The sequence below is a fragment of the Emydura macquarii genome, unplaced genomic scaffold (assembly GCF_026122565.2).
Source record: "Emydura macquarii macquarii isolate MOO-44397 ecotype Brisbane River unplaced genomic scaffold, CSIRO-AGI_Emac_v2 contig_1551, whole genome shotgun sequence".
NCBI classification, from domain to species: domain Eukaryota; kingdom Metazoa; phylum Chordata; order Testudines; family Chelidae; genus Emydura; species Emydura macquarii.
The window spans coordinates 562204-571619 of record NW_027131688.1 but is presented as its reverse complement, the minus strand read 5'-3'; the positions used below and the strand labels follow the sequence as shown (position 1 = coordinate 571619).

The window sequence follows — 9416 nt, the reverse complement described above, 5'->3', positions numbered from 1 at the left end:
TTTTTACAGTCATTGAGCAGAGGAGAGCCACGCGTTGAACTTGTCACTGGCCCACAAGAGTGTGTAAACTTAAATTCCTTTTTGCACTAGAGTTTCTTTTCTCCCCTGCTCTGCCCATTCTCTTCTCTTCTCTCCTCCTCCCTCCATGCATGCATCCTGTCCTTCTGCCTACCTCCTCTCTGCTCCTTTTTACTGCTTCTCCAAAGCAGAATGTGATCTCACAACCTTTGAGTTCAAGCTACACTTTAGGTTCCAGCGTGTTCGAGTGGGATCACAATCAGGCCCCTGGGGCCAGTTCTCCAGCTGTTGTGAATTAGCAGAGATTGGTACATTAGCTTCAGTAGAGCTGGACTAACTTGCTCTATCTGAGGGGCTGATCCAATGCGTTTGCCTGTTTGTAATGTGTACGCCAATAGCCTTCATTAATAGTGTGTGGGAGGGGGTATGCCACACCCCCTCCCCCTTGACTAGCCAGGGTTAATGAGCGGCTAGGAGCTCAGTCAGCCCCACCATCAGGCTAGGAGTGGGCCCAGCTTATCAGCTGAGAAGGGAAAGGTAGACCTCTTGCTTTCACTCCTTGAGGGTAGGGCCAGCTGGGAGGAGAACTTATCCAGAGATGGCTAGCAGAAGTCAAAGCTTCCTGAGGGAAGGTAGGTCTGCCATGGGACTGGTTTCCATCTCAGTGAAGCTGTTTCAGGTGCTGCCTACTGGTTGTGACCACCCTTGATCTACCTTTCCACCTATTGGTATCCACACCAGGGTTTCTCCTGAGCCTGAAGCAACTGGTCCTAGGGAGGGAGAAGGCACTTTACACAGCACACATGCATTTTGTAATGAAGTGATGATAAAATGTTTGGCAGAAGAAATAAGTGAGTCATTTATTAGAGCAATTGATTTATCATGCTGCTGTTTTTCTAGTAGTCTGGAAAAAATACAATCAAATATTTGTTTAATGACCTAAAACTGAAAGATATGATTATTTGTGTTGCTGTAAACTACTGATAACAAATGAATTATGCCACAAATTTAGTGCTGCTCTTAAATGAGCTGCTGTTTTGCTTTATAGTTCCATTATACAATGGAGGATTAGTTCTTGGACTTCTTTTTTTACCCCTGAGATCTCTTTGGGTGCAAAATTTATATGTTTAAATTAATAGCACAGCAGAGAAGAGTTGGGAGAACAGCTTTCAAAGAACACTCAGTTTGATGAATTTACAACCTTGTCTGTCTGGGATAAGTTGGATTTTACAGATTTGGTTCCTGTTTGCAATTGTTTGTTGAATGCTTCTTACTGATACATAAAAGCCCATGAATCACTCACACATGTGTCACTGCATCTATCCCTTTTGTTGTTTGACAAGTCAAAATTTGAACTGTATAACTGGTCACCCTAAACCACATGGTGTTTGGTTCTCCTCTGCAAGTGGGATCTCCATAAATTATATCTAGTTCCACCCACAACAGATTTTGGTCCATGTTAATGTGAATCTTGGCTTTGCACCTGATACTGGTTTTTCACAAACACTGCTATGAACAAAGCCTTGGTAGCATGACATGAGCAAAGAAAGATTATCTTGAGAAGTCACCAAAATGTATGCACATAGTAATAAAATAGTCTCAGTTCAGTTATTTTATTGCAGTAGCAGTTAGAAGCCCTACTCGTAGAGCAGGTTCCCATGTCCCAGGTGCCATACAAACCCCAAACAAAAAGATAGTCTGTTTCCTAAAGCACTTGCAGTCTAAGTATGAGAGACTAGACAACGGCTGGATACAGGTAGAGCCGATGGAACAGCACAGAGATAACACTACAACACTGGCTAGTGACGGGCTCTGGTGTCCACTACATCTAGGCAAGGAACGGTTTACATGTTCTTCCATCGCTAATAGGGACAAACACTTGAAAATATTTGCAAATCAAAATTTTCTTCAGTCCAGGTCAACGGAAACATTTTACTCTCATAATTTTGAAATGTTGTTTCAATTTTGACCTCAACTTTTTTGTGTAATTAGCTTAATTTCAAAACAAAGTCATTTTGAATTGGGAAACTGGAATGTTTTTTGCGTGTTTAAATGCAATGATTTGACAATGTGAAACTTTTATAGTCTCCACTTTTTTTCAGGTTAGGACTGTTTTGTTGAAGCTGACCCTGTTTCATGAGCAGTTTCAGTTTTGATGAATCAGCATTTTTCAACCAAAAATCCTCTTTGTTACATTCCCAACCAGCTCCAGTCTCAGGTCACTTGGCTCAGCTGGAGATCAAGTCAATCATCTCCACCACTTCGACTTGATGAGATTAAACCCATAAATTACAAACAGAACTGTCCCTTACAGGTGATGCAGACAGACTCTGAATAAATGAGCTTTATCTTGCACTAGGTATTGTCTACTCAATGGGCCCAAATCTCCGCTCACTGGCACTGCTTCAGATCAGTGTAACTCCGGTGAAGTCCATGGAGAAATGCTGCTGTGACAGTTTTGCAGTGCATAGGAACTGAGCAGTACCTCTCCACACCGATTTCCGCTCTGTAGCCGACCGCACTGTCTCTATGTTCTGGAAGCCACACGAAGGCTGCCAGATCAGCAGTGTGTGTGTGTGAGTGTGTGTCTCCTTTTGTGTTTGTGTGGAGTAGGTAAGTACAGTTACTGGGACCTGGCAGGGCCTCTGTGCTTCCTCCATATGCTGTAAGTTGTGTAACGAGTGTGAGCACCTGTGCTTCAGGGGCCTCGGAACTTAATTGAGAGTTTTACACTTGGGAAGATCCTGGCAGACTACAACTCCCATGATGCCTTGGGAAAAAGGGACAGAGACTCTCCCTCTTCCAGGGAGCTCAGAACAAAGCATGTGGGGCTCCAGTTTGGTGCTGGGGTGGAGGCTGGAAGCTGATGCTGCCGGGGTCCCAAAGCTGCTGCTGGAGCCTGCTGGAGTTTTTGATCGAGCAGGGAGTGTCGGAGGGTGGTGGCATTGCCCGGGCCAGGCCAGGGACTGAGCCCGGAGCTGGCTGAGCTGGGTCTGCAGTGAAGATGGGGTGAGTGCCCCCCACACTCTGTTTGGGGCAGGGCGTGTAAAGGAAGGGGCACTGCGGAGAGACTGTGACTGGGCCTGAGAGGAGGCAGACAGAGAGCCCCTTCCAGCAGGGCCAGGACTGCAGACATTGGGTTGGGCCAACTCCAAATCTCCAGCTCGATCCCTGGGCTGAACTGATGCACTGAACCCACAGAGAGCTGTCTGCTGCTTCAGATCTGCAACGTGCCCACGCCAGCCAGGGGTCGGGGCTCTGAGCTGCAGAGTAGTGCACACTGCGCAGGTGGGGTAAACAGTGGCAGTGCAGATGCCAGCTAGACACGTTTCATTTGTTACTGCGTACTGTTTTATTAATTGATTTATTCAACTGCCCTGTGGGTTTAAAATAGTCGTGACGTTTGATTTCAGTCTGTGAGGCCATATTTCCTTCATTCGCTCAGTGAAGGCGTGGTAACTCTAATGTAAGTACAGTGGATGTTTAGTTTGCATAATTGCAATGGCTGAGTTAGACCCATGCCATGGATGATTATAATTATTATACTAGGTTTAGTCCTGGAAGCTCCCAAGGCTGCTATTGAGTGTCTGCAGGGGCCAGCCAGGTGGAGGCACCGCCAATTTTAAATTCCTTGAGGAGTAAAGGGACTGCAGCAGGGGGGTGGATGGAGGATTCCCACCTATCTTACATCACCGCTGGGATACTCAGGATCTCCTTTGTTGTCAGCAACCTTAGGTGCCCTTGCAACACAAGACTCACCGGTGTGCCTGCTCCCAAGTAACCCAGGAAAAGGGGGTTACAAGAGCAATGGACACAACCCGGTAAATGTGAGCAGAGACTCAGCCCCTGTAATCGCCTGGCCTCACTCAGCGTCTGCTGAACTGGTTTTTCAGCTCGTTCTGCAGTCGAGCTAGGGGAGTTTCTCCTTCAGAACTCTCACCAAATACAGGCGGAGGGGCTTGGAGGCGAAGCCATGAGATATCATATGCCCGCATGTCTGTGGTCAGCTGGAGGTTCTGAAGTTTGTATGTGCAGCATCACCAGCCTCCCACATTAAAAATCACGAGTCAGACCCCCGACAATTATGAGATTTAAAAAAAATAACACTGTCGTCTTTGCTTTCTGGATCTGGAGCGTGCAGGTCCTGTCTTCCAGCTGCCAAACGGGGATGGAGAAGGGTGGGCAGCAGATTAACGCGCCCCCCTCTGAATCCGAACTGGCCCTTGGGGCTAGGCTGGTTGCTGGGCAGCACGGTCTGCCTCAACTGATGGGTGGTGGCAGTAGTTCTGCGAAAGGAGACTCAGTCAGGACATTAGGAAAACCAGAATCTATTGTCTCTTAGACTCAGCTCAGCAACTGCTTGGATGGTGGTATCAGCTTCGTTTGCAGCTCCCCCAGTGTATCTCTTCAGCTAAGCTGGGTATGTCCCTCCCCTTTTCCAATTAAAGAATTTAGTCAGAATTAATCCCAACATGCATGTGCTCTCTCTTCTCCCCCCCACCTCCCACACACACAGTTAAATGGAGCTCATTACAGCTCTAACAGTTCTCACCTAGTCTCCGAGGCTTTCTGTGTCGTCTGACTGAGCTGCGGGACACAGCATTGTCTCTGCAGCAGTGGGCTCTGCCATCTGCTGCTATGGTGCCTGCCACATTTCCTGTTCTTTCTCAGTAAATTAGGCAGGATGAGGAGGAACCTTTTCTTCAGGAGCACATTGGAGAGGCTCCTGTTCGGTCAGTAAGTCTGTCCTTCGGAGGTGACCCATTCATAGGGCGTAGGAGCCACTGCATGTGCGACTGCTGCTGCCTTTTGTTCCCAGCGATTCCCATAATGTACACAAACGGCATCCGGAGGCTGCCGGGGCTCGTGACCTGCGGCCGTAGGATGCTTTTTGTTTTTCTTCACCAGCTTTCTTCAACCCATTCACACCATGTTCATTCTTAGCCTCGTTTTTTGTTGACTGGAATCTGTGGGCGAGAGCCTATGTCTCCAGATGCTGCCATAAACCTAAGCCATGCCCCGTAAGGATCTCCTTTCTTTTTAGAATAGCCTCTTTCTTATTTGTGCACCATTCTCTACTAGAGCATTTGACCGTGGGTCGCTAGGACTCTTTAACACGCCTGAACCCACCATCTCACAAATGTTTTGAATTCTCATTGTGGAGCATTGTCTGATATTACCACTGCAGGAATACCATGTCTAGCAAATCTTGATTTAATGCACATTATTACATGCTTTGCCATGGCATAATCCAGTAAAGCAATCTCTGGAAAGTGTGAATAATAGTCTGAAATCAAAACACAGTGATTACAGTATAACTGAATAAATCAAGACTAACTTTATACCAAGCTCTGAAAGATTCCTGCTGTAGCAGCATAGGCTCTGTCACAGGCCTGGCCTGGAATTTTTGACATGTTTCATGTTGAACTGTTTTTCCTCTATCCTCATTCATTTGAAGTCAATATAACACATCTCTGGCCCTTCTTTTGCGTTTTTCAATTCCTAAACATCCTCCATGAACTCTAAGAAGCATGTCACACTGAAACACTTTTTGGGAACAATTAATTGGTTACCTTAAACTTTCAGTGATTGATAGCATTTGTTTTTCTTCAAAGTGACAATATGGATCAGGTATGTGGTCTCCCGGCCACCTACTGTTCTAGCTCTGATTGCTCTTTGCAAGATGGCCTCTTGTGCTGCAAACACAGTCCACGTTTTGTCAGAGACTGGCTAGTTTTCTTGATGAGGTTCACGTTGCTGTCAGATTCAGAATCATTTTCTGCTAGAGTGTCTGTTAGCACAACATCTTTTCCTGGTTTATATTCTCTTTGCAAATCATACCATTGCAATTGAAAAAGTAGTCTTTGTATTTTGGGAAGAGTGCCAGCCAGTCCCTGCTTCACAATGGATGTCAAAGGCTTATGGTCTGTTTCAGCAATAACTGGTCACCCATAGATCAATACATGAAAGTTTTGCAGTCATTACTTGTACCAAAGCTAGAACCTCCTTCTTAATTGGTGCATTTTGGGACTCCGTTTTAGTGCGTGCCCTGGAAGCATATGCCACTGGTCTCCATCATGTTTTGTAGTAAAGTTGGCCGTATGCCTGCCTTTGAGGCTTCTGGTGGACACCTTTGTCTCTTGCAATCATAAAATCTAAGGGCAGGAACCTTCCTTATTAGTGTTTCAAGTTTTCAAATTCCTTGTCTAGGTTGGCATTTCATGTCCTCTGGTTATTGTTGTGCAAGAGTGTTCTAAGGTTGCTTGTTTTAGCAGTCAAATTTCCCACAGAGTTGACCACCCGAAGAATCTTTGCACTCCTTTTTATCTACTGGGGGGTGGCCAGTTTGTGGTTGCCTGAACTGTGTTAGGAGTTATGTGGACTCCATGTTCTGTGAGTCCTTCTCCCATACGTGTGCTATCTGAGACCCAGAATATACATTTCTGCTTCTTATATGTCACCAATGTACACCTTAGTACCTTCTGTACCTTCAAATATGTATTGCGCTGTCCCAATAAATACCACTGGTGCAGCTTTTCACCAAAATGGCAGCCTGCAAAAGAAGCATTTCCCATATGGTGTATTAGAAGCACATCAACACGTGTTACTCTCCTCCAAGGGGATTTGTCAAAATTCTGCTGATGTATCCGATGTAGAGATATTTAGCACAAGCCATTTATCCAAAAAAACTACCCCTAGTGAGAAAGGAAAATGTGCTCTTTTGACAAATGTAAGTTCTTTAATGTCTAAACATTCTTTTCTACAATTACTAATGAAAGAACCCGTTCTGTAGGCTCTTCTACATTCTAGATGGTCTCTAGTACCACAAATTTGTCTAGTTCCTCTTTGAATTTTTTTTTTCCCCTCAGAGCTAGAGGAAGATTCCTAGGGGAATAGATGATGGGACAATTAGATTCTGTCAATCCAGTTTTATAGTCTGTTGGCAGCTTTCCTATGACCTTAAAGACATCCTGAAACTGCTGAGTCTAATACCCGAGTCTCCTTGCTCCTCTAAAGAGCATGATCTCTATTAATGCTAGTGCTTGACATGTTTTCAAGACCAGTATAGGCATGTCTTTTCCTGGCACAGTTATAAATTTTATTTCAATCTCATTTTTTAAATTTTACCCTAGTTTGCATATGCCCAGAGCAGGAATGAGTTCTTCAGTGTAAGCCCTTGACCTTACCTGTCTGTCAGCGTACCCAATCTCTTTCTTTAGATCCTAAAAGGATTTCTCATTTGCAAATGTGGGTGTGATATTTTCCCTAATCCCTTGTTCTCACTGGTTTAAAAGCTGACAAAAGGTGTTCCTGAAACTCATCTTCCAAATAATGATAAGGTCCAGCCAGGATAGCAGCAGAATTTTTTTTCCTATTAACATTATTGTAGTTATTTAATGAGCCCAGTTCTGCCACCCTACCTATGAAGAACTTTCTGCCCCAGCTACCATTAGCCATCTAATGTGTACATGCATTTACCTGATTTGCATGAGCAGTTGTCCTAATGGAACTGTGCATGGGGGAAAAGTGCTACTTCCTGGGAAAAAGTGTGGCAGAATCAGACCCACGGCAGGATTATTATTATTTTTTGTTTGTTTGTTGCCCTACTTATTCTTAAGGCCTAATTTGGAACCCATTGAAACTAATTGTAGATTTGCCATTGACTTCAGTGGAAGCAGAATTGTGATCTCAGAGCAAAAGTATTCAACAGTGGTTTATGATTTTGGGGCCCAATTTATGACGTTGGGCTTGATATTTTTTTTCCAGATGTGCTGAGCACCCTCTTCCAGCCAAAGGCAATGGGAGCTTTGGCTGTTCAGAACTCCTGGAAAGAAGGGTCTCCTAGCCTGTGGTGTCCCAGTTTTTGGAAGCCCAACCTAAGGGAGAAGCTGTGTTAGGAAATGCAGACCCAGATCTTTACTACAGCAGGAGAGAGATGCTGATGTTGTTCCCACACCTTCCACCCCAGAGCGAGGCAGAGAGAGCCCCTTCTCCCAGGCAGTCAGAGCAATGTCCCACACTCTCCAGCTATGTGGCCTACAGGGAAAAGCCAGAGAAGAGACTGAAGCCACAGAAGCCCCTTAGCAGTCTCCACTGGTTACTGCCTAACATTCACTGCACTTTTGGCTTGGCTTTCTCTGCCCGGTGCTGATTGGCTGTTTGCTCCAAGCACCTTTTCCCCTCAGATTCACGCCAACCCAACCCTAACCCATTTAGCCGATCCCTTCCAAACTAACTACTGCTCCCAAATCGTGGAACTAATCTGCTGTTGATCACCATCACCTGGTTCACTCTGCGTGTGTACTATGACTAGGTACTTACCCTACCTGTCTCTGTCTTGTCTAGCTAGATTGTAAACTCTTCCAGACAGAAACTGTCTGCTCCTCAATTTGCATAGTGCCAAGCTCAATGGAGATATATTTTTGGTTTGGGACTACTTTAATAAATGACTAATAATAAAACGAGCTAATAACTTGAGTTATTGTGATACTTGCATCTGTATTCCTGTAATAGACTTGTCTTTTTGTAAATGACTTTATGGTGCTTAAATGAAATGGGAATTCCAATCAATCTCTTTGTCCTCACCAGAGGATGTCGATTCCATCAACTGATTATTCATGCTAGATGCTGGTGAAATATTTTGTTAATACTCAGTTACTTTTATTAGCATAGGAATATTCATTGTGCATAGGCACATATATGTCTCTGCATTTGCCATACCAAGGCCTGTGTTCCTACGTATTGTTCCTACGTGTACTCGGCCTCACCATTTCCAGGTCGTCACAGCTGTGGTAGATTTGCAAGCAGAGGTTGCACAGCAAGGTGCTCATTAGCAAAAGGTGTAAAATGTATTCTGATTAAAACGTCCGGTGACTTTTAGTTCAGGAAAAGGGATGGTGTTTTTCCCAAGCATATTGAACAACAAAGAAACATGACCTGATTAGTTTTAAACAATCGTATGGAAAAGCATAAATAAGTAGTTCTACTCAGGGATGAACACACTAACCATGTCATGTAGTTTGCGTATCACTGGTTGTTTAGTAAGCAAACTGTCTCCCAGGTTGGCAGTAATTCATTTTAGAACCGATCTGTTGATTATTCTCTTTGGGACTCATTCCAGGACAGTGGGTGTGGCGTGGCCCCAGTGTTTTGTTTTAAACAGTGGAGCTAACAAGCACTGCAATAAACATTATCTTTAAATACTACTTTGTTTTGGAAATGCCTTATAAATTAGTAAGAGGGTCATTCGTTCATATTTTTTTTTTTTTTCCCAAAATTAAAGACTTTGGCAGTCATTCCAAATTGAAATTATCTAGGCAGCTTTTTTAAATCTAAACTAAACTCAATCTGGAATTTCCAGGCTTTTACATGCATTGTGTGCTAAAAATAAAGCACTC

General features: G+C 44.3%; 1 long non-coding RNA gene across 1 annotated transcript in view; it reads left to right on the top strand.

Annotated features, from left to right (window-relative positions):
• The first annotated feature begins 513 nt into the window (after window positions 1–513).
• Window positions 514–9416, top strand: part of LOC137157684 (uncharacterized) — a 60301-nt gene continuing 51398 nt past the window's right edge. The window contains exon 1 of the long non-coding RNA XR_010921182.1: window positions 514–650. This is a non-coding gene — a long non-coding RNA (uncharacterized lncRNA). The remainder of the gene's footprint in view (window positions 651–9416) is intronic.